This window comes from Gymnogyps californianus, chromosome 18 (genome assembly GCF_018139145.2).
Source record: "Gymnogyps californianus isolate 813 chromosome 18, ASM1813914v2, whole genome shotgun sequence".
Classification (NCBI taxonomy): Eukaryota; Metazoa; Chordata; class Aves; order Accipitriformes; family Cathartidae; genus Gymnogyps; species Gymnogyps californianus.
Window position 1 is genome coordinate 810,974 of NC_059488.1, and position 26,607 is coordinate 837,580.

Here is a 26,607-nt window from a genome sequence, read left to right on the forward strand (position 1 = left end):
CTTCCCAAGTTTACATTCAACTTGATCTGAGTGGAGGAAGAAAAACTTGAAGGGAGCAGAATGCTTGTTAGTAACAGCAGCTATTGCCACACACGTGGAAACGGGCAGAAGGAGGACTTTGTCACCTGCCTTCTGCCAGGACAAGATCTCACCCCTGGCATGTTTCTCACACCAGGGCTGACAAGTGACAGCGCCCACTCATCAATAATCCATACCCTGTTCGAGAGAAGGAGGAGTTTTTAGGCCAAACACACCTATTCCGAAGGAAAGGAGGCTGCAAAAAGAAAAGGTGTTAAGCTGGTCTTCAGGTACGGTGGAGTTTTTGGTGCTGCCTATGTACACTGACTGTAACTACAAGACTGTACAAACACTGATGTGAATAAGTTTAGACCACAGCTTAATTTAAAAAAAAAAAAAAAAAAAATCTATTTCCAGATGCACAGCATGCTCACCGAACGCTGCAGTGCTGCGGAGCAGCTGTTCTTTAAGTGGCCGCCTTCTAAAGAGAACATTATGTTCTCTTCCGCATGAGCTCAGAGAAACCAGGATTTTTGCCCCTGCTAAAACCACATGCATGTAGACCTCTTCCAGGCTACAACTTTTATGTATCCTGAAATGACTTCCCAGAGCGTTCTTTGAAAGCCCTTTGGTTAACATGAATGTCTCGGCCAAGAATGGACTTTTCTGGATCTCGCTCGTAGACTGTTACTAAAAACTGTACCAACTCATTTTTCCAGCCTCTAGGAATACTACATGTGACTGATTTTTTTTTTTTTTTTCCTCCTTCAAGGACTTCACCCCAGCATCATTATTAAAAACTACTTCCAGACTTGTGAAGAATCTCGCATATAATACCTTTCCAAAAATACCAATATTAGATTATCACTGTGCCCAGTGAGTAAAAACTGATACCCCTAGAAAAATATTTACAAAACCATGCTTAGGAGTATTACAGAAACTTTACAATGTTATTGAAATCTGATCAACACAACTTCACCTAAAGTTAACTAAATCATACTGTTTATTCTTACCAACTCTCACAATTTTCATGTAAATCTTGGAATATTTACTCAAGCTCCAGCTCAGAATTGTACTGCTGGACACATCTCAACTTCCATTTGTTTGACAGAACAAGTATATAATAAATGAAAAGCGTCCTACATGTGTAGGACTGGAAATTGTCGTGGTTTTGCAGTAAATAGCATTATCTTGCAATCAAGTAAAGGGTTTTAAAAATGTATTGATGGTATTTACCAAGTTTCAACACAACTTCTTCCAGTAGGAATTAACAGTAGCTGGTATGACTGTTTTAAGAAAGAGAGGGTATGTGAAAGGTAAAAAGACCTTTTTCTGTTTTGCATGTCATCTGTAGTGGTGGCAATACAACAGCTACTTGAGCCAAATCACAGTCAGAACAGAACAGTCATTTTCAGGAACATCTTGACTGGAGAGCTTCCACCCTATTGATTCCCTCCCTGCACTTACGGCCAAGCAGAAGCAAAGTTAGGAACCCTCCTGACTTGCCCTTCGCAAAATTGAATTCCTACTGTGTGTAGACTAGTGGGAGTCTCAGCTGGCCTCGAACAAGAGAAAAGTTCCCTTTTCCTGACGGTTGCATGCCATCAGTATTTGAGACTCCCACAGACGATACTAGTGCTTGTGAGCAAGGGGCAGGTAATGGTGTCCTCCTACAGCTACACCTCCTGCAAACAAGGTATCACTAAAGAAAAGTAATAGTTTAGTTTACTTAAAACTGGTGTATTTACAGACTCGGCTGCCACTCAAAGCAGATGACACAAGTTAAGTTCTCATGGTAATCAGTAGTATAGTTAATCTGACTGTAATCAGAATCACAGTCATCAGGGTTCATTAGTTCATTGTTTTTAAGTAATATTTTAATGATTGTGCCATTGAAACCTGTAGTTATTTCTATATCTGGCTCAGTTCATTAACTTGGGGAAAGAACTTCAAGTTCCATTTCCCACCTGCAAAATGGGAAGAGCGTTATTCACCTTCCTTCGCCTGGTGTGTTGAGGGCGCAGGGTACTGAGGAACACTGCCAGAGCCAGATCTTCCAAAGCATTTGGTGCCAGCACCTCCTTTTGAGAACAATGGTACTTGCTGGCTGCTGGGAGCTTTTGAAAGTCTGGCACGGACATATTAAGGATTGTTGCATCACTCTTTTCAAATTGGGAACTTCAAAGTCACTTACATGACACAGGCTTTGTATTCCATTCCAAAAAAATATGTATTTTCACTGAGCAAACACCCATTAGCTCTCATACGAGTACAAACCCAGTGAGAACAAGCTGTAGGCACCTTTCCTCTATACCAACCTGGGCAAGGTGATCCCCAGGAGAAGGGGGTTAGCCTTACTCACTCGCGATCATATGTACCTGTGCCTCCCCTCCCTTGGAGAGGGCATCTGCGGAACAAGAGCTCTCAGGTGATGAGCATCCCCCATCACACACACTTTTCCAGTGAAGACATGCACTGAATCGTCTTGCTTCCCTATGGTTCTTTCAAGACCTTTTACAGGAGCAAAATTTTAGCTCCCTAGAGTAGCAACTTTAATTTCAGTTCATATCTGCCACACAGCTTATGCAGATAATTTCAGCCAACCATTGTAACTCTTAGGAAATATTATCTTATAAAGCAGAAATAAAATATATCAGTAAAAATAAAATAAACTGAAAGGGTAAAATTATTTCACTATTTAACCTTGTCAGCAAAGGGAAGAAATATTACATAGGCAGCTAAATATGGCACCATGTCTCAAGGCTCAGACAACACCATTCCTCTCACTGAAAGCAATATTATTTTAACACATATGCTAAAAACAAAGGTGGGATGTTTTGTCTTAGTAAGCATTTACTACTTGTTTCTGTCCACAACAGTGGACAGAAAACACTCTAATGAAGACTACAAATAAATGAGTTACACATCCACCTCCTCCATTTTTCCCCAGTAATCTACTTTAGATGTCAGTGCAACACAGAGCTTAGTTTCAAAACTAATACTTTTTTTTAATCCTGAAACACTTTAATAATGAGTTTCTGACATGACACTTATTTTCACAAAGGAAAATATTCCTGGTATTAACAAGAGATTTACATTAGAAATTGGATACTGAGAAAAACAGAAATAATATCAACAGCTTAATTCTTTATGGTTTCTGACTGGCTTCAATAAATTTAGGATTATTTTTTTAAAGAGATAAGTGAACCACAGACAGGTTCATGAAAAATAAACCTTACCGTACTAATTGAAAGGACTAGCTTTGATTTTTAATACAACTGCAAAACTCAGGTAAACTGCACATCATCATACAAAATCTTGCAATTAGCATTTATTTAGATTCCTTTGGAAAGATGCTGCTGTTTGGCTCCATCTTTCTTACACAACTCTGAACAACTGGTAAATATGTTAAAAAATTGTGCAGATTATCCTTATTCAAATGTTTTGGCAGAAGTCCATAGAAACAGAGAAACCCTGCGTAACCTCAAGTTTATGAATGAAAAATAAAGGAAGTCTGAGAAAAAAGTAAACTAAATGTACTGCAGAAAAATATTCTTAAATAAATGGATGAGAATAAGCAAGAACACCCCAGTGTGTAAAGGCATCCAGGGCGTTTCACAGAACACAGGATGACAATGCAGACACAGGCTTCGTGGAAATGTGTGCTCTGGTCTGCACATGCACGAGTGTTCAAGAAGCAGATCTCAACTGTCTGTTGGAGTTAACTGCCCTACGTGATAATGCATTTTCTGAAATCTTGGCACCTTACCAGGAAAATACTGGTTGCTGCACAACGTACTTGAACCAACACTATCAGGGCTGGGGAACCCTTGAACGCAGGATTAGGAGACAAGGTGGAGAGAGTACTCGAGCAAAGGCAAGGCAGTGGGCGACCCGATCTGAAAGGTGCAAGCCTCGAGAGTAGAAGAATTTACGCACAATACCAAGGACTACACCAGCAGGCAGGCATGGCAGCAATGAAATTAAGCAAGAGCAAAAGGTAGGCTGAGTATCTGGGAAAAAAAAAGTCTTGAAGAGTGAGAATCAATATAAGGAATTATTCCTCAGGGAAACAGTGGAAGCGCTTTTGCGTGGGTATTTTATGAGAGACTGGGCATACCACCAACAAATGTACTGCAGGAAAGAATCAGACAATGGCAAGGAAATGGATTAAACGTGTTAGCAAGACAATTTCCAGATCCGATTTCTGTGAAGAGAAGACCATGACCTCACCACTGGATCTGTGGTGTTACCATTAAGTACTGCCCCATACAAGCCCCAAGTCCCTCACTAGCATGGGTACGGTCTTAAGACAGACCACACCAAAGACTGAAAGGGATCTGGGAGTGTCTCTTCATTGTTATTTTATTTTTGTATTAATGATGGGTCAATTTATGTCCACAGATTTTGTAAGGCAGAATTCACCAGGGATACTGAGGAGCAGAAAACTGAGACACAGAATAAAGCTTTTGGGGAAAACAAGAGGTCTGAACTTGATTAAAAGAAAAAAAAAAAAGCCAGAGGAACAGAACATTTGAAGACACATATGGGGGAGAAGCGACTCTTTTCCAAGGACAGATGGCAGCAATGGAAACACTGAAAATGGCTGGTTGGCCAAACTGCTTTTCTGTATTTGCCTCGTCCTTTCCAGTTCACTCCAGTTCACTGAAGCGCAGCAGAAGTGCCCGCAGCTTTTCCGTGTGGAGGGTTCCCACAACTGTAACAAGCGCAGAAACAATTTCGGCACCTACCAGCATCCGATCAGGTCTCTGTGTACCTACCATTTGCACTTCCAAATCAGAGCAGCTGCTTCAGATGCAGCTGTGGGAAAAACCAAAAGCCAGAGCTTCCCTTTCACCGGTTGACTAACAGGGGTTGGCCACAACATCCAAATAAACAGGAGTTTAGCAAACGAATAAACTGTTTAATCAAGGGACTAGCCCGCTGTAAACACACACTATCGGATTAAAATATCCTTCTCCTCTTGTAAGAATGAATTGTCCCCCCATGGGGCACTTCTATACGTTGAATTTATTGGCACCTCAACGTAGCACCACAGAAAATGATAGAGCCGATTAAGTGGGCCATCAGGCCAGAGGACTGATGCACAGCTATCATGTTAAAACAGGACGCAAAGATACAAACCTCATCTCATTACTCCAAGTTGCTGAAAGCATTCTAGCACAGCTTTACACTGGTACTGTAGATAACAAGGCCCTCTTCTTTAGACCAAGGGTTCGCTTAAGCCTGCAACAATATTCTACAGGAATATTTAACACTTTGGTTAGTAGGACCATCTTCTTGCCTAGACATAATGTTTAAGACTCTCTTTGATCTGTGTTTTGTCATCTCTTTTATTTTTTTGTCATCTCTTTTTTTTTTTTCTTTTTAATGCTCCCCAAAGTTACCTATCCTTTCTGTTAGCTCCTGGCTGGGTTACTGCATAGATGGACCTTGAAGATGCTTCATCGGACGGAAGTGCATTTGCTGCTTTCCAAACACTGGAGCACAATCAGATTGAAGGATCATCTAGCCAGTGTCCTGTCTCCAAAGGTGGACAATGGCAGATGCCGAGGGAATATTATTAAAATGGAGCAGGTGTGAAGTGATACTTCCTTGACACTCTTCCAGCTTCTAGAAATCTGCTGCACAAGGGATCTGAGGCAGAGATGGAGGCTGTGCCTGTAAAAGTCTTTAATGGAATTTTTTTCCACTAATTTGTTCAGTTGTTTCTTGAATTCACAAGAGCTTTAGCATTTTTACCACCCTGCATCAAAGCTTTCCATAACTCATCTATGTTGCATGAAAAAGTATCTCCTTATGTTTGATCTAAACCTTTCCATTGTTACTTCGAAGCTCCACAACTCTGGTATTGGAAGAGATTGTTCACACTCTCTCCCTACTCTTGTTCTTTATTTCACTAATAATCAACTATATAAAGTGGGCAACAGATGGGATCCTCAGTATCAAAACCCAACACCATCCCACTGAATTGTCACAGTAGCTGAAAAGCAGCTGAGAACAAAGAAAAAAAACCAACAGTTAAATGTTGAGAATAGACAGGCTTCTAAATTTGATCCATTTTTCAGAGGAACAAAGTTTTGATCAATAGATCTTTCAGGAATGCTGAAAGATTAGATTTTATGAATATAAGCCTTTGGGGAAGTCTCCTTTATTTTCTTTTGGCCATTACATCAGCTGAAAAACTATAGCAATTTATTTTGTTCTTATGCTTCCAGAAATATAACTGGACACAAACATACCAAATTAATCCACTTCTGTGATTAAGCAGAACTTGAACATCGATCGTTCTTGAAAGCACTGGTAAGCACATGCGTTTCCAGTATCCTGGGCACATGGCTCACTACATTTATCGGTACCTCCACAGAACTCGGGAGAGATGAATGTTGATTTCTGGTGGAGGCTGTAAGAGATTTCAGACCCCGCTCTCCTCTACATTAATTTCAGCAGTAGTTAGCGAGACAATGGGATAAATTCTGTTATCAATAAGATAGTAGAATCATCAGGCATTTATTGTGACCTAGCCAAGTTTATTGGTAGATGTTACCTGCTCAAAGGCAGAAAAGAGAATAAGGCTTCAGTTAAATAAATCCGCTGAGCCCCTGTACACCTTTTTATCATTGCTTTTAACCTATTGCCCAAAACTATGGAAAAGGGAGTCCTCAGCCTTGAGTACAGAGAAACATAATGGTGTGCATTCCTCTAAATTTAATGCTGCTGTTTCTAAAGGAGGTAATAAATATCACATGAATGGGAGAGCTGTGAGTATGCCACCAGCATGGATTGTCATTTAAATCCTTTCCAATTATAAGAACAATGAGAGCATGTGCTTGGAAAGGACTTGGGGGAACGATATCCTTTTAACCTCCCACAGCTATTTGGTCAAGGGCTCTCCAGGGAATTCGGCAGTAGGGCGGACCATGCGATAAGCAGGTTAGCTTCCGATGCTCCCGCAGTTAACAGCGGCAAAGCTGCGTTAACATCCGCGTGCTGCACCCAGCAATACTGAGTAGCAAGGCATAAACGTTTCCAAGCCTGTGTGAATAAGAAGCTACAGACAGGCCTTATTCCAAGAATGTACTTAATCTTCAGCAACACGGAGTTAAGAAAGGAGGACTCTGGTCTCTGTTTTAGCAGACTGGGAAAACTGGACTGTATTAAACAGACACAGTAGCTTTCAAGTATTGCCTGTGCTTTCAAGCTTTCAATATTTTCAATATTTCAATATTTTCAATAGCTTTCAAGTATTGCCTGTGCAACTGCCACTGAGTGAAAAAAGAAAGTCAAACAAACATTTTGTACAATTTCCATGCCCTGCTGTTTCTAATATCCTCCTTAAGGTCCCAGCAAAGCACTTCATATCAGTCTGCAAAATCTACTTTTAAAGTTTGGAGTTAAGAAATACTTGAAATTAAGCACAAGCTCAGGGGCACTATTAGGTCAGGCTCAAATCTAGATGATACTCTGCATTAAAAAGTAAGAGTTCACTAAAACATCATGCTTTCCTTTCCTTTTTCTCTGTTCAATAGAAGTGGGTATTTGAAAAAGGCACCTTATTTCTATCCTGCATTTACTCCGTATCACAATTGTTAAATTAAGTAATGAAATGACTTAGGAGATTTGGTATTGCTGCAGTGTTATAGCTGGATGCATCGCCAGAAGGCAGAATGCATTGGGGAAGACTTAGGAAGACATACAACAATTTTCTTATCATTCAGAGACCAAGGAAAGAGGAACTCTATACTACTCTCATTTTTTTATTCTTCATATTCCTTCACATTTTTAAATATTTATGAATTCTCCATAATCCAAGACTGCATTTTATGAATGCTTATGAATGACACAAACATTTACCGGTAACATGAAGAATCAGGACGGGCTAATAGGAAATGGAAGATATCCATCTTCCACAAGAACGAAATACAGTTTCCCTCTACAGATGGTTCAATGGCACTTGGATACCTGCCAGCTTCTTTTTGGCAATAAAAGTAAGTATAAGTTAAGCTTTATGAGCACCAGTGTACACCTCCTTATTCTGTTACCTTTGGCAAGGATGGGTCCAAAACCCTCAAGAAAACACCTTTCAGATCTCAGCTTCACTAGTGCAGAGAACTTCAGCCATCATATTCACGGGTAAGTTCAGTTCTTGAAAGTCACACTGACACATTCACTGGTGACCAGGGAAGGATGTCTCCTTCAGCTCAAAACCCACACTGGGCTCACTTAAACAGATCCAGTATATGTATTTACTGAACAGTTCCAGCAAAATTTTGGCTAAAAGACAATGCACACTTAGTCAGCTGAAACAGATTGTAATCGCCATGTTTTCAGCCTCCTGTTGTACTCCACAGTCTTCCACCCCTTCCTTAGGGCAGCAAAGCCACCAGGGATCCTGTCTAGCTCCTGCTGCACAGGATTATACAACCGTGCCCCTGTGGGTTTTGGTGTGAGCACAGATGGGAGGCAGCAGAAGAAAAATGAGCATATTTTGCTTTGCACACCATTCTGCCTGGAGGGGGGGATCTGGCAAATATCTTTATACATACGGCAGACAGAGTTCGGCTTGTCCATAGTTAAACCTCAACAGCTCATTGACAAGCGCTGTAACAACGATATAGGAAATGGAAACCAATACAAAAACAAACAAGAAAAGGGTAAAGCGCTCTCAAGAATTTTGCTCCTGAAAGCAATTTCACATTGATTACTCAATAGCAACACTTAAATAGATTTCATTTGATTTTAGCCAGGCTCCTATTTTAGCAGGGTATGTTACCTTGTTTTCTCCTCTAGTTCTCTCATATTTCTATGAGATACTAGCTGCAGGTTCTGTGTCACCTCATTTAAGACATCTGTCTCTCCTACGGCTAGTCCTGTTGTCAAGAGAGACATACCCTCCTAGGCGATTATTCATTTTAGGATAATCTGACTCATGCCCTAGAAACTTCTCGCCGCTCACTATACAAATCCTGGGCTTACTAGCTCTGCAGGGTACAGAGCTACAGCAGATGTCTACATTCAGTCCCTCTCAGAGATAGAGAGGTTGGGAGTCTTCTCACCTCACTTCAGCAAAAAATATAGCGTCTGGTCTCACTCCAGGCAATGGAAAGAGAAGCAGGTTTCAGAGCACCACTGAACTCTCTGGAGTAGCCCGTAAGCACTGCAGTTCTCCTGGACTGGAACACCCAGGAGAGAGGTGTCATTTAAAACAGGACCCAAAAAAGACTTAACAAAACCCCACCACCACCACACACACAAAACAAACAGCAGAAGGCTAATAATGAAAAACGTGAATGTAGTCTAGGCACAAAACTAGTTGATTCCAAGCTATTTTCAATTCTAGAAATCTCATAAATCGTTATAAACCGGACTTGCAGAACCCCAACAATAGGACTGTAATGTACTCCTGATTTGAAATTGCTTGTAATTTTACAAAACTTTATCTAGGTGGATATTTCCTTGATGGAAATTGCAGACTGAATTACTTGAGAAAATTCCTTCATAAGCATTTCCTCCATTTCTGAAACACGTATGTTTTCCATACCCGGATGTGTTTTTGCCATTCTCATTAAAATCTCCACAGATCAGGCCAAGTTGAGAGCCACAGAAAAACTCTCATTTGCAAATGCTCAGTAAAGAACGGCTAGAAGGTCAAACTTAAATTTCTTTAAGAGTCCTAAACGTAGCATGCCGCAAGCCTAAGGAGCTTCCCTTCCAATGACAATTCTGGAAAACTGCAAATAAGGCTATGAACAAGCACTGGAACAGGGAAGAAAGAGGCAGGCGGTAACAATGCCACAAGCTGGCAAGGAAACTGAGTTAGTGGGGATTGCTGAAATTGCTTATCACTCACAGCTACTACTTGAATCAAAAAACCCAAATTTGAAAACCAAGAGGTGATTATTAAATTTGCAAAATACACCAAACTAGGAGTGGCTGTCAGCATATGGGAAGACAGGAATAAAAAGCAAACTGCTCTTGACAAATCGAAGAAGTCTGGAGGAAAACTAAAAAGAAAGTAGTTCAATAAGGATTCTAAATTAGTATCAGAAATCCCTATTAGACACACCAATGGACAAAGAGGTCACAGGAGACACTTTCACAGGGATACTGTGATTCTGCAAGAATTCTGCCTTTCAAAAATAATCCTAAAACAGTAAAGGAAGTCTGTATACAAAGACTAGATATCTTTTAAAAGAAGTTAAAATGCAAACAGTGGTAGACCATGTTATATAAGAGAGGAAACTATCGCTCTAATCATAACTTCCAGTCTTAAAGTCCCTATATCTGGTAAAGACCAAAACTTTTTAAGTTCACCAGAAGCAATATTTTCTTCCAAGGTGCTTTCCAAGAGTAGTTTTCAATTTCTGCTATTTTCTTGGAGGTATATCTAAGAGGTATATCTAAGAGATGTAGGTACCTACTTCTGTGTTAAACACTGTAGACAAGATGGAAGGATTTCTGTGATAGTATTTCTAAAAGAAGATTTATACCTTTGAGCAAAGAGAAGTCTGAGAAGTTACGGGGGGGGGGGGGGGGAAGGGAATCATTCAATTGGTAAACACAAGAAAAACCCCGGAATCTCTTTTACAACCTTAGCTATTGCTGTCAGAAGGGACTATTGCAAAGGAGATTTCCTTCATCCAAGTTCTACAGCATATGCCAAAATGCCTAAATGCATGATTAGATACTGACGACGGAACGATGTCTGGAAGGTAACACAGCTGCTATCACAGAACATAGCTGCACTCTTACCATTTTCATAAAGACTGAACAGAGGCCAGGGCAGTGAACCTAAATCCTTGCTCCTTCTGCCACCCTGCTCTCGTTGGTTATTGACTGACAGGTTCTCAGTTTTCAGCTGTAAGTCAGCCTCAGCCAAGGGATGGCAAATCACACATTATCCAACTCCCTCCCTCTTTCGCACAAAGCAGCATCTGTACCAGCAACTCTTTTGCAGAACCTGAGCTTACCTCCTGCAGCTCTGGCACACCAGCATTGCCTCTTCAGCCAATGTTCTCATCCCATTACCAATAAACTATGCTTTTAATATATTTCCTCTGAGGATACTCTTGAAAGCCACCCAGATTCCTTTACTCCTAAGCATATCTGATTCTATCGAGCACTCTGTGCAGCTTCCCTCAAAAATAATAAGCTCCAAACTAGACTTGAATTCTCATCCAAGTTCTCATTTTGATGATTGTCTTCTGGTTTCACTTCTTTGAATTCGACTCAGACAAAGTCACATGGGATCTTGACACACTACCAAAGAGTGACCACGTATCATCCCAGACCATGATGTACTTCTAGAGCATCCCCATGCCTCAGTATTAGAAAGCCTTGCCTCCATTCTGCTTTCTGTACTTCTCACAACCACATTAAGGAGATGTTGGCCAATTTTAGCCAGGAACGATCAACAGGCTCCTAGAGCATCACAAGTTTCCTCCCACACCCTGCAGGACTCTAGAACTAATTTCTTCTTGTACATAAAGGATACAGACTTTTCCTCAATACTGGGCTTTTCAAACCTCACCCCACTGTTCCTATTTCATTCACTTCTACTGGTGACGGAAAAGCTGGGAACTAGAAAGCAGACAAAATCAGAGCAACTGCCACAATTTTCATTCCCATATAAGCATCTTTTCATGCAGAAGACAAGTAGATAACATTCTCCACGTCAGGACTCCCATTAACTTCTTCCTATGGTGATAAATGGTTCAACGCCACAGATGGAATCAAAAGGGGAGACAGTTTTACCTGCTGAATGGGAAAAGGTGGGGAGACATGGGCTGATTCAGAAGACAGAGATGACCACTCTTTCCTGCCACCCACACCTTCACCAACAAGCTATCTCAAGTTTACAAGTGATTAAATTAATATAGCACATCTCCTCAAACCTGGCTTCTTCAGCTTAAGGTGTGAAATAAAAAACATACAAAAGCATACCATCTCTGCAAGACAGCATATAGAAAATTGAGTTTACACAGATGGGACATATCACACACTCCCTTATGTCTCTATCAACACACCAGTTTTGCAAATCTGCCCTAAATAAAACCAAAATTGACAACACGTTATGTCTGAGGCCAGCAGGGCTGAGTACGCCTAGCATGTACTTGGCAGAGTTTGGATTGTTCTCTCTGCTTTTAACAAACAACTCACTTATAAATGGAAAACTTGCTAACGTTCAAGTATTCTGCTGTGTTCAAATGTCAGGAGGATTGTACTGAACTAAGTCTCCTGGAGGGATCAACTAATTGGCCATGAAATTCATAGAGATGAAGCTGTAGGTTGCTTAAAAACTAGCAGGACATGACACAGCCTTCGTATGATCCACAGTAGGGACAAACGCTGGTGTGAAACATTTTCTGGTTCCATTAACTCTTTACCAACACATAAAAATAACCCTTTAAAGATGTTTATTTTTACAAGTTACATTAGGTGAAGACTATAGTTGAACAATATAGCTGAATACATATGGAAATGCTTAAGCAGCAGCTCCATTTTCTGTCCAAGAAGTCTGCAGACAAACACAATAAACTTAAGTTACATACATGACAACTCAATGTACTACACCAAAAAAAAAAACCAAACAAAAAACCAACAACAAAAAGAAAGACAAAAAAGTGTGTTTTCATAAAAAAACAAGTTTCATTTATTTTGTAGGAGGAGCATCTGCAAGAGGAGGGAGTAGCTGGAACAGACAAGCACAGAAATAGCAAAATACAATTAAAGAGAATAAGGCACCAAAGATGAGCCTTACTAAGTAAGATCGCATCTTGATCTAGCCAGTATCATGTCTTGGACAGCGGTCAGCGGCCAACGCCTAAGGAAAAGGACTAGGCAGCTATATTCCCCAACACATTCCCTGAGCCTGCAACAACTTGTAGCTTAAGATTTCCACATGCCAGGTCTTCTGTATTGGTATGAAATAGACTTTATAGATCTTTCTTCCAAGAATATATCCAACTGCTTTCATGGAAACTCTCAGCACCAGTCTTGTTGCAACAGCTGCCACATTGTATTCAACATTGTGCTGGTTTTGGCTGGGGTAGAGTTCATTTTCTTCATAGTAGCTGGTATGGGGCTACGTTTCGGATTTGTGCTGAAAACAGTGTTGGTAACACAGGGATGTTTTTGTTATTGCTGAGCAGTGCTTATGGCGAGTCAAGGCCTTTTCTGCTTCTCACCCCACCCCACCAGCGAGGAGGCTGGGGGTGCACAAGAAGCTGGGAGGGGACACAGCCGGGACAGCTGACCCCAACTGACCAGAGGGATGTTCCATACCATAGGACGTCATGCTCAGCATAGAAAAAGCTGGGGGAAGAAGAAGGAAGGGGGGGACGCTGGGAGTGATGGCGTTTGTCTTCCCAAGTAACCATTACGCGTGATGGAGCCCTGCTGTCCTGGAGATGGCTGAACACCTGCCTGCCCATGGGAAGTGGGGAATGAATTCCTTGTGATGCTTTGCTTGCGTGCGCGGCTTTTGCTTTACCTATTAAACCGTCTTTATCTCAACCCACGAGTTTTCTCACTTTTACCCTTCCCATTCTCTCCCCCATCCCACTGGGGGGGGAGTGAGTGAGCAGCTGTGTGGGGGTTAGTTGTCAGCTGGGGTTAAACCACGACACTCATGCAAAGAAGTACTTCTTTTTGTTTATTTTGAACCTCCTACTTCCATTTGATGTACCAACTTTTTGCTGGGGAATGAAAGAGAAATGGGAAATGATTACTTATCTTCTGTCCCACCCAGGCATCTTTTCTTCAGGCCCAGACATTCTTCATTTGCAAGCAGTTCCATAATCTGTTATTGGGGGAGGCCGTACCTCGTTTAGCCACAGCTGTAAACAGAGATAATTCCATTTTCCTCACATGTTACTCTACATTTACTGATGCCAAGTTTAACCTGCTAGTTTATTTTCCAATCACATAGTACCATGAGGTAGGTACTTTTGCAGCTTTGAGTTGACTATGCCAAAGTACTTCTAAATCACTCAGACTTTGTTATTTCTCTATCCATTGCCTTCCTCAGATCATCTGTGAGAATGTTAAACAGCACAGGTCTCATATGACTCCTGTGTCACTCTAATGGTAACGACCCTACACTATAACAACGATTACTGCTACACATTTTCTCATCTTTTAACCAGTCACTGCTTTACTAAAGACCATTCTCTCTTATCCCCAGAAGGATCACTTGCCTTAAGAAGCTGCGGCAAAGGACCACGTCAGAAGCTGTTTGAAAATCTGAGGATACCATACACACTGAAACACCCTAATCCAGATGTCTGCTGAGCCTTTCAAATCCTTGAAGATTTGTCAAGTGCAACTACCTTTTACAAAAGACATGTTGACGCCTCCATGTTCATATAAAATCATGTGCCAAATAATTCTAATCTATATTATTCTTTTGACGACGCTGCACAATACAAAGCCAGATTTCTGTCTGCTGTTCCCCAAGCTCCCTGGAACTCTTTTGCAAGTTGGCATCATATCAGCCCTATCTACTCTCTAATAGGGCTGAGGAGGTTTTAATTGAAAGGTTGCACACAAGTGTTAAAAATTCAACAGTTTCTCCCTTGAATCCCTCCTGGGCTCTAACATCCTGGTCCCTGCAGTCAGTTATTGCTCACTGCATTCTTAAATTCTTCCATTAATAGTTGAGTTTGAGATGGGTTCTGGTAAAGAAACCATGAGGAGCATAGATGCCTCAGAAACGCATTTGTTTCCTTCTGCTCCACCTTCTGCAAGTGATTCTTTCACACCCTAGTCTTCAAGGGTTTTTGCAAACTTTTAGACAAGCTTCTTATTCCCAACATATTTGGAAAAGAACCGTTACTTTTTATACTTTCTGAAAGCTGTTCCTCTAAGTTTTTGGCGTTTCATAGTGTTTGTTCTTTTCTGTCTTCCTCACTTGGTCATGACTTCAGCTTTTGGAAGGATGCCTCTGACTCTACAGCCTTTCTTCCCTGCTGTTTCACATCATAACTTTTCTCTCTCTCAATCAGCTTTTGATAGGGCCGAGGCATTTGCTCTGCAGTATAGTGTCTTTAAATAATCTTCACACTACCTACAAACATTTCACCCTTTTCACTGCTCCTTTCAGTTTCTTTTTAACAAGCTTCCTCATTCTGATGTACTTTCCCTTTTGAAATCAAATATCACTTCACTGAAGTTTTTGGCTTGGATTACTTCTGCAAGGACCTGTAAGCACACTTGTGTTCACACTTACGGAGGGTCACTGGCACAAAACTTTTGTACCAAGTTCTTTACAATTCCCAGGAGAAAGTCAAAAGTACCTTCCTCTCTCTGGATGCCCTAACCAGATGTTTCCCAAAGATGTCATTCTTGATGCCTAAAAGGACTGGAGTGCCAGTTTTCTCCCATTGTGTTTCCTACTTTAAAGCTACATACTCTGTATTACTCTATACTTTTCCTATCTACAAGTTTCGAGAATTTCTCATCTTAAGGATTCTGTTATTAATACAGTTATTTTCCTGATTTGACATTTAGCTTTAAGACACCGCACTATTCCCCCACAGGTTTGAACCACTCTGTCATTTTTATGTAACCTATAGCTTGCTACTGGGGTGTTCCAATTGATGTTTTCCTTCCATCCACTTTCTTACAGCCCTATTCAACAGTCTCACATAAAAAGCAAACTCCCTAGGTCATCCACCTTAAGATTTCAGAGTCTGTCTAGAAATACATACACATTTGGTGCAATTTTCTTCTTTTTTCATGTTATGTCAATGCTAATCTAAGGGGAAAAACTGTCTGTTATATGATGAAAATTTTCAATGACAAAGCAAACATGGTAGGTATAAGTTTTAGTGGTAAAAAAACCAAGCTATGTTCAAGAAGAGCTAGAAAATATTGCTTGAACGATTATCTAATAAATTCTTGCATCAAGCATTTTAGTTTCTTCTGGACTTCTAAAGTTTTTCTGCTATTATTTGCCAGCAAAAAGGGCTACAGATATGCATGATAAGAAAAAAGAACCAGCAAGTGTATTTTCTACTAGTCGCTACAGATGAGAGACAAAACCTATACTAATTAAGCCAGCAACCCCAGGGAAGGAGGGAAATCTTCTGGTGTCTTGATTTTGGGGTTAACTTGTATATATTTGAGAAACTTACATGAACACGATGATGTACTTTGAAATTTTTCCGTATTTATTATAATTTCAATGTGTCCCTGAACCTACACACTAAAATACATATGAGAACAGACCTGATCATCAGTGCTTCTTAAGTCTCTTAAAAGGAAAAAAACCAAAGAGGAATAATTTATCATACAGAGCTACATGGAAGTCTAGAGGGGAAGAAAGCCAGTGAAATCACTAGAGAAAGGCTGCATCTACTGGACTGAACAACTTACCTAGATACTGAGAATGAGAAGAGCAAATGTAGTTACAAACTGCTGTTGGATTTTGTTTCCTGTCACCCCAAACCTGACACTCAATAACCTGCCACTCTTGAAAAGCAGATAGTTCAGCTTATTTCTCAGTTTATCATGTTGAGTTTTCCCTATTCATTCTACAGAAAATGTGAAAGTTTTTAATTGCTCTTCAAGAAAGGTAATTAGTATTTAGCTATCATTCATCATATAAGTACAGAATAACTGTTTGCATTACTTCTGTTATGTTGTCCTTAGTAAACACATAAACATCAAGAAAGATGAATCCACAGGACAGAAACAGTTCTGTTCCTCTCAAGAAATTAAAAATAATTGCTCTCTTTGGAAGTTCAGCATCAAATGCATCACTGAATGAAACATTTTCTTTAGCACCTCGAAGAAAAGCAACAAATGACAGGACCTTGCAAGCCATTTATTTTCATTGCTCACTGAAAAATAACTATGACAGTTATTTAACCCTCACCCAGCTCCTCCTGTTGGTGTTCATGTTGATCATGTTTGACACCTCAAAATAGCATGTCAGTAAGAAAATAAGCTATAACTGAAAACTTCTCATTAAGTATGATTTTGCTTTTCAAACACCTGTTATGCTAATAATACTGCCTTTACCAAAGTATAAAATGAGCAAGGCAAAGAAATTGCTGAAAAACTGAATGCTGGACATAATGTTACAGACAACATTTTTAGGTCCAAGGCTAAATCCTCACAGAAGGAAAGACAAAGTTACCAGAGAGAGAGCAAAAAGCATCAGCCCTAATATTACACACACTGGTTAAACATGTCAGATGACTATACAGTGAGTTATGAAATGGGATTTAGGCATCAATAAGTATTCAAGTTCTATTGTTCATTCAGCTGCATCCTCCATTACCCTACCTCTGTTCCTGAAGCTGCTAAGGTTATATAGACAAAGAGCCCCTTATCATACCTATCACTTGAAAGAGCACAGAAAATAAAGTGAAAGTGATTAATGTTTTCCAGTTATTACACTATATTTCATACCATATTTTAAATTGCCTTGAGTAACAACTACTACCTACTGCTCTAAATCACACCAAAGAAGCCGCAGAATCTGCCAGGTAGTTGCTCAGCATTGACTCATCCCTAGAAGAAAAACTATGGGCCTTGCAGTTACACTTTTTACAAGGCTTGAGAGTACAGTATTCAGTAATGAGAACAAAGAAAGGCAGGATCCCAGGCAAGTCAGACCCACCGCTTTCTATGGCCTTTGTTACTCAAAGTAGTAACAGTAATCCTAAGACAGACTTTTTGTCACATCTCTGAGACGTAGCTGCAGGTATGGTACATGAACCACAGCACACACTCAGCACAGACTTCTCTTCTTAAGAATTTCAGTTGTATGTTTAAAGCATTTACATTTGCATTTACCATTTATAATAAAGCCTACCAGTAGAATAACAAATACCAAAGAAGGCAAATTAACATAAAAACAAAGGAACATACAAGACACCGTGAGAACAGGTTTAAGGGGGAGGGAAAATGTTTACATCATCTTCCAGACTAAGTTGAAGGAATTCTCGACGCCTGGGACAATATGGCCCAAGGGAAATGGTAATGGGAGAGAAATAAATTCTTTCACCTCTGGGTTGAAATCCAAGTCAGGCTGGTAGTAGCCAAGAACCATTAGCTTAACATCTGCTAGCTGTTTGGTAACCCATGTGAAGTGAGTTATATTCCTTAGTGTCCACATCACAGTCCCTCTAATTGGCACCACGTTGGCAATCTAAACAGAGAGGTTAAAGTCTGAACATACAGCAAGCATGAACTACAAGATTAGTCAACTTCAGTTTTGAGTACATATGTGATAAATTATAGATTTGGTATATGTAACTCCATCTAATTGCCCCACCATCCTGTTCTGCCCTCAGAATAAAATCGTAAATCCAAGCAAGCCAACAAACTGTCAGCATTCTCTTGTCAAGCATAGTTTCTGAATTAGTAAGACACATCAAGTCCATTACTATTCAAAGTAACTTAAGCAACTGCTTAAATTTTAAGCAAAATACTGTACAGCATAAAGTTAAGTAGGAGCTAAAGTGTTTGGATAATAGGTACCAATATCCACAAAAATAGTATCTTTTTCTTAACTTCAGGTTTTAACTCAAAAATGCAACACTCACTTAAAAGGCAATAACGATATAGTCTTATAAATCCCAAATAACAAGGCTCTTCTCTCTTTGTCTTTCCTTCTTCTGCAGCTTCCCAACAAAGAGTGCAAAGGAACAAAGCTGACCCAAGAACAAGATCTATTAACTTTTAGAAAATTATCCTTTGTATTGCCCTATGGTAAAACATTGGTGTCTGAGGACAAAAGAAGTGATTATCTCTTAATAAATAGCAATAAAAGAAAATTGATTTTTCATATCATCTGAATATGGCAGCATAAAAAACAGTCTAAACTACGAAGGAAGGAAACTCATGTTACAGTTTAGAAACTGTTCCTGATGTTTACACATGACTTCAGTTTAAAGAACTGCTTATGATAGGAACATGATGAAAGCTGTTGAGCGTGAAGGGAGATATAAACGAAGCCAAAAGAAGCACCTTTGCCAGAACTCTACCAGAAAACAGAATCAGAGTCAGTTAGTTTGGGAGGGACCTCTGGAGGTTTCCAATCCAATCGGCTGCTCAAAGGATGGCCAACTTCAAAGTTGGATGAGGTTGCCCAAGGATATTTTAGATGAAAGCACAACATAGTACAATGCCCTGCAAAACCCATGTATAACGAAATTGTTCTTGCTAGCCAAACACCCCTTTCATTTACCACTGCTCTGGAAAGATTCAAGTTCTAAGCTGTTTTGAGAAGTAATAATGGCTAGCTGCCATTAAGAACAGTGATAAACTGAAAAGGAAACAAACCTAATCTAAATATCCATTAGTACCAAGGTTTGGAGAACTTAACTTGGTAGAATGCAGACTTGAGGGCAGGAGACTGTCTGAGAGAGCTTGGAAAGTATAATCCTCCCAAGATCCATGTTTTATCTTATGTTGCAAAGGTATGCTCAGCCCTCATAAGAAAAACGCAGGCAGTGGCGAAAGGCCAGTCTGCAGGAAAACAAACAACCCCCTGGTAAGTCTGCATTCCACAGCCACGTTCAAAGGGATGGATTTTTTTTCTCCTTGTGCAAGAAACACTTGCAGAGTTAACGTCCAGAGAATTTGATAGCATCTAAGTTGCCTTAAACATGAACAGTCTGCTTCTTTTAGCACAGGCTGCTAACCATTGCCTGGTTTACCTGTCCTCTGACAAAGCCAGACCAGTTTAACTTCTAAAAAAACATGCTGCCAGTTCCTAGTGTCTGCATACCTGCTGCCAAGGATTTTGTGTTCTTTTTTCAAGAGCTTGGTGGACCAAGGGACCTGCCTGATACAGCAAGACCACTCCTTCCTCAGAGCTACAATATCACTGCCAGGCCTGCTATCTGCTCAGGCAGCGAGGACACAAGCTTCTTTTTCCCATCACTGACTCCTAAAGCCTCTAAGGTGGATCTTTTCTTACTCTCTTCTATAACTTTGAGAAATAGAATAGGATCATGCCACATTTTTTAAATGCCAAATTTAAATGACAAATTCCTTCTGCTTAAAGACACATTATTAGCTTCTTTTAAAATCACACCACTGCAAATAATTATACTGACACTTGAGGTGGGATCTGCTGTGCTGACATCTGAAAGAGAATTAAGGGAGACTGTGATGACTGCCAGGAGTCTAACACAAGCTGGAAGAAACCAGGCTAGCACCAAAGACATCGATATTGCAACTGTTCTGCCTTTGGCTGCATTCAGCCCACCAAGCTGCCAGTTCAGGATGTATTGAAGTAAATCTTCAGAACTAATTCATGATGCTACAGGAGTTAGTTGTGTGATAAGGTCCAAGTAAAGGTTATAATCAAACAATGTAGTGCACTGCTTTATTGAGCAGCTCTAACATGCACTTCTGAACCCTCATGTAGGTATCAAGTAAGCATCGATACTCAAATAAATGTTTTCTCACAAAACCAAGTACAGAAATAATACCAAATTCATGAGTTTCCTGAGAGTAATTCCTCTCCATTTGGAAAACAGGAGGGGTCCAAGAAAGAAATCCTTCTCTGCAGGGGAGGGAGGCAGGAAGGAAGGAAATGTGAATTACATACACCTCTGGATAAGTCCCCCTTTTAAAAAAAGGAAGGAAATTAGAGTTAACTAAAAAGAGCATGTTTAGCATCACTGCACAAGCTGGGGAAAAAAAACCCTAGGAAATCCTGGCTAAAGATAACGCTGCCTCCTCCTGTCACTGTTGGGCTTTCCACAGCCATTGCGACGGGGAGAGGTGAGAGGTCCATTTTTCACTCTGTCATTTGCAGCACCGCTTTGAAGTTACCTACAAATCAGAGTCGCTATTTGATGGTCACCTCTCCCCTATGTCATCCTACGCTTTTTTGTAATAGGGCTGTTAAAAAACATGTGTTTTCACTTTTTTTTTTTATTAAAAAAGGATAACTCATAACTGAGCAGAGACAAAGGCTCTGTTGATATAACAACATGTGGATTAAATCTGAAAGGAGAAAGAAAGCTGTTCTATTAAACTGACAATCCTGCACAGAGGGCTTATATCTAAATTGGTGTAATAAATCAATAGGAAAGATTTCTCTTTGGCTGAAACAACCATTTGTTTAGGCATGGAACAAGAGCATTTTAAAATTGCTCTGGACACTGTACACAAAAGTGTTTCTTCGGTTTCATTCTTTTTTTCTTTCTTTTGTGTTTTAAGTATATCCCCAAAGATTTGCATTTGCTTTACTTAAAAATATTTACTTCCTGGCGCTTAAACTTATGACAAGTTGGCCAGCCAGCACCACTCAGCTCTCAGCTAAACTGCTTCTACTGAAAAGAAGAAAAAAAAAAAAAAGAAAAAAAGAAAAGTTGCTTGCTCCATTTACATTATTACATTAGGCAGAAGACTGGCCTAAGTTTATGCTTTCCCCCATTATGTTCCTCTCCTGTATTTTTATAAGCACTCGTTCTACTTCTTTCCTTAAGTTCTATTAGTAGTGGCTTTTTCACTCTTCTTTAAGCAGGAAACACTCTCCAGTTGTTGCTACCTACCCATATCAGACAGCAATTTGTCCCACAACGTCTTCTGAGACCAACACAATAACCTGCCATACCAGAATGTCAATCTGGAGGTAGGCTAACGGCAGGGAGGTGCTCAAGAAACTACAGTCACAACGCCATCCTCAAAATACTGCCCAGAAACATGCATTTGGTCTCCAGATCCCAAAAAGACAAGCCACTGCTGATGCACGTGAAAAACAAGGAGGACTTGGCAGAACATTTTAAGTACGACACTGATTGTAACTATAGATGGGACCAAGAACTGCAGCCATCTTTTTTAATAAAAATCAGATGGTACCTGGAACTGATTTCAGAGCTAAAGCAAAGATGACACTAGCATCTACTAATTACATTTAATACATCATGCCATGAAGATGGCATTGGCTAACCCATGCAAACATGTCACCACACAACTCCGGCTAGTCTTCAAAGAATGACAACGACCAAAACATAAATCATCATAAAAATAAAATTTCAGTTCCACAGAAATGTTGTGTGACAAAATACTTGTAGGAGATGCTATTCAACACTGGAAGAAAGTCTTTCATACAAGCACGCTGGAGCTCCTCTTCAGCACGTTCTGTAGATGTCACTGGCTTCTAGATTACTATTACTTTTTAGAACACCCAAACTATTACGTGTGGTAAAACACATGAGAGGGCATCTACATATGGGACAGAGTATAACACTGAGGGGCAAAGATTTTGGCAAAAGCCTCTGTCATTCAAAATGTCATTTCCAGTATCATTTACAGAAATCACAACGGCTGAGCTTTTCAAAACCATTAAAAATACAATCCCCAGCCCCACAGACAAAAATGCTTTAGGCTTAGTAACTGGCTTTTTTCTACCAGGGAAGCCCGTATTTATTCCATTTCACCTTAAATTCCATTTGCCAGTCAGGCAAATAAAAGTTTCCTCAGAAACTACAGTTGATGCAGTCACTCAGATGCCATCCCTGACAGCTTGACCGTCCAGCCTGCCTTGCCTGCTGCCCTACTCCCAACTCACCGAAACAATCCGGGGGGCCACACAGCAGCCCCAGGGTCAGGCCTGGGCTGCTCGCTCTCCCTGACCCACTGCCTTTGCCCCAGAGAAGCTGCTATCGCCACCCTCCCATGAAAGGTGGTGGGAGATGGGAAGCATACAAGTTATTGTGCCTGCATTTAGCCCAACGGCTGTTTTGCAAGGCTGCCTCGCCAAGACCTTACCGTAAGAGCTGTTCACCTTGTTCCAACCAACTGCCTTACAGTCTGCAGGAGTCTTTCCACAGTGCTTCCTTCCATACATCTGCAGCCACCCACACAGTACCATGTCTCAGCTCAGCATCTGCTGCCTCCTCACATACCCTCTAGTTGGGACAGACATGAAGGACTCCTGAGAAGGAACATTTCAGCTTTCCTTCCTTACTCCAGGCAACCACTCTTTGCCAAAAAGCTAACAAGGAGCCATACTAATGGGACAGAAAGGGAAGGTGCCAGAGGAGATTAAAAACTAGGAGAGGAAAAAGATGGCTTGACAAGTGCTTTTTCTTATTATTCTGCTTTAATTCTGGAGAAGTGGAGTCTCAGGACCATTAGAGTTCATGGAAGCACTACATAGTTCTTTAGGATACCAAGCAACGTACTATCTTCTGGCTGTAGCACAGAATCTGCTTTGATAAACTCTCAGGTCGGCAATGTCTACCATCTTTAACCCACAGACGATAAAGCTGTCACCTCTGAGTAAAGCTAAACCTGTGGTAAGAAAGATGTGCCAGTCCCAGCTGGAAGGAATATTTCCCAGTAAGGAGATGTGTCAGTCAGCCAGACAACTGGTTTCTGTTCCTAGCTGTTACTGCCCTATTCTGTGACCTTATTCAAATCGCATCCCCACGCAATGCCTCTTCTCCCATCTTCGAGAGGCACATGAGCACTACCGATGAGTGGCTACGTAGAACCCAGCGGTATTACTAGCGGTAATGCTAACACAGAAGTGGGAATTTAGAGGCTAAGTAAAGCAATATATTAAAGCTGAGGTTTATGCTATGTAGGCACGGTTCCAGCATAGGAAACATGCACTTCAGTTTTGCCAAGCCTATCCAGTGTGGGTATGATTCAGTGCTAATTGCTCAGAAAAATGTTTCAAGTTACACCGGTTTGGTATGCTTTTTTAAAAGCAAAACAAGGTATGTTTTGGACAAAGTTGAGACTATGTTTATGTTTACAGACAATCTGACTCCTGCATATAAAGAATGCTTCTCCTTGGACAAAAAACTAAAAACATCAAGAAAAGTCAAAAGTAATGCAAATGATCTGTCTCTATCATCTTGCCAGAACAGAAGCAGCACCAAAGCAGGTAAGCAATAATCATCGTCTTAGATTTGACTTCCCTGACTCCTGCTTTGTTCAATATTTTAATTATATTTTTAAAAAATTCTAAAATACTTCAGATTTCAAAGCACATTTATATACATTGATTAATTCTCCCAAGGCAAAAATCATTATCCTCTTTATTACAGAAGGAAAGTGAAAGAAGACACAATAAGCTATTTGTCAAAGGCACAGAAGGAATTGATGTAAGGGCTGGAATTAAAACCCAAGAGTTTCTGAAGCAACTTACTGTTTCTAAAGGATTTTTTTTTTTTTAAGATGATAGCAACAATACAAAAAAAAGTTCCAAAATGGATATACATTTAGGATCAAGGCAGTTTATGGGGTAAAGGCCGTGAGAAAATCAAGTTATTTAATTAATCCACATTTGGAAAACAATAGTGAATTATCCAATAGATTGTTGCTATGTTCCATATACAGCACAAGCATCAAATCAGCCTGCAACGTAGTCAATCTTGCCTTGCATCGTAAGATAGCAAAGTATATAGGACAATCTGTCTCTGGCTTCACACTGTCTGCTCTGGGGTAGCAAATTACATCTGCATCAGGACTTTTCTCTGAAGAGTATGTGGTGAATGCTGTCTGACAGCAGCCTCACCATGCGTTATTCAAGAGTGCCCTCTAACGAAGCTGCAGGTACATTTCAGAACACATACAAGGGAGACTAGAAAAACCCAAAATGAGATTTTCCAGAAATTTCTCATTAAACACCAAGCTTTGTTTCCATTTGAACAAAAGGGGAAAACAGATGATATACGCTAACTCGTGACTGCTCCTGCACAGACATTTTATATTTCCTTGTATTATGCAAGCCCTCATTGGTAAACATCTTAGTAGGCAGCAGTACTAAAGAGAAAGATGGGAAAATTCACAGTTCTCCCATTCTGAGAGAAGAAAGGATACTGAATCAGATGAGGTCTCAGTGCAGTTAACCCAGTACAACTTTTTAAGATAAACTGAGTTCTACACAATCTGCTTTATCTGTAACGAACTGCTGGGTAACTTTTCAACATAGGATGTAGTTAAATCAATCTTTACAAAAATAAGGGAACATCATGAATGAAGTTCACAAATCAAAATGGAATCCTCTTAAATCTATTCCCTAATACGCTGCTGTACCATAAAATATTGCTTATTTGAAAGGATGTCTTCATCTAAGAGTAGTCACCAAACTACAGTGATGAAACAGTATTTGCTACAAGTTTGTAAAACTGGTACTTGGTTTATTGTCAACCTCCCTTTCACCTACTACATAAACTAATAAAACATCCTGCAAACAAAATATGTTTGTATTACTTTCAGAAACAAACTCCACACAGAAAAGCTGATACTGAGCCTCAGAACAGAAATGAATTTTAATAATCTCAATGTCAAATTGTCCGAATAGGACTGTTCCACTTAAAAGATCTACCTATAAATATGCAACGAGGGCACAGCTGCTCAGTGTGGGATCAGAACAGTCATAGCAGCCTATGCAACTGTTGCCCTCATCCTCCCACCCTGTCCTGCACCAAGGCACCCCACTCAGTTGTCTCCCAAACACCCAAGCTATGAGCATAAGGTGAAAGAGATCGACAAAGTAATCAAAGTTAAAATGATCCTTTCCTAAGCTCAGAGACTAGAAAGGGGCAGGAATTCCTTAAGCTGTACTGCCCCCATCCTGCCAAATGTGGAGTTTGCCCCCATGTCGTCAAACCCCTTTGAACAGTCTCGAGTCCAGAGACACGGCAAACTCACCCCTGAAGGAGGATGGCGAAGGCGTTATCTGCCGAGTGATGTCTGGGGAATTCCACTGCCACCACAGAGCTGCAAGGAAGCAAACAGGCCTGTTAACATGCGGAGATTTTGTACGCTTACCAACACAACACCTGAGCTCCACTGAAGCAATCCTAACTTAAGCTTTATCCTGGAAAGACCGAAATTTGCAGGCATCAGATGTCTTCTTGAACTGGAGCCTTACATACCTGCCAACATTTTTACTTCTTGCTAAACATCTTTACCGTAATGTTAAGATCATGTGGCTAAGAGTCACAAAAGACTAACAAGAACACCATACCAATGTTCTAAAACATTCAGAGAATTTAGAACACCAAACCATTGTCCTAATCCACGCAGGTTATCCACTTCAACAAACACAACATCATCAGGAAACCTCCACTCCCATCCATCCCGATGACCCAGTGGCAACCACTGCTTACCAAACAAAAAACAAACAATAATGCTTTCAACTACATGGCTAATAAAAACCTGCTTTGCACAGTCTGAAACAGCAGCTATTTATCTGGTAAAGCAAAATTGCACACTCCTTCTCAAAAAGCCAAACCCATTTCTCTTCAGTTTGTAACAGTGGGAGATTTTAGTCCCCAAGGAATATTTTCCAAAAATTTACAGGCAATTGTATAACCTAAGAAAACCCATGTGGAGCAGTTTCACACAGCAAGCATTTCCCAAGCAGTGCAAAGTTCCTCCTGTGCTCGCTCTCCCATTTTCAAACATTCCTCACAGCACTGCTATGTTCCAGCCAACTTTTTTCCTGACATAACAGCTTATTCCTTGAGGAGGTTCAGGCAGAGTTTGACATTAAAAAGATCAGCAGTGGATAGACAGTGTCCTGGATGTTTTGAAAAAGAGACATTTCTTTCATGAACATGTAACCCAAACAAC

The 26,607-nt window shown here is 40.4% G+C and overlaps 1 protein-coding gene across 1 annotated transcript in view; it reads right to left on the minus strand.

Moving 5' to 3' along the window:
* The window catches only part of EXD3 (exonuclease 3'-5' domain containing 3), a 298,010-nt gene that overhangs the window by 265,325 nt on the left and 6,078 nt on the right, over positions 1-26,607 (minus strand). Inside the window, 1 exon segment of the mRNA XM_050907868.1 lies at positions 25,681-25,749. The gene's annotated coding sequence lies outside the window, so the exon portion shown is untranslated.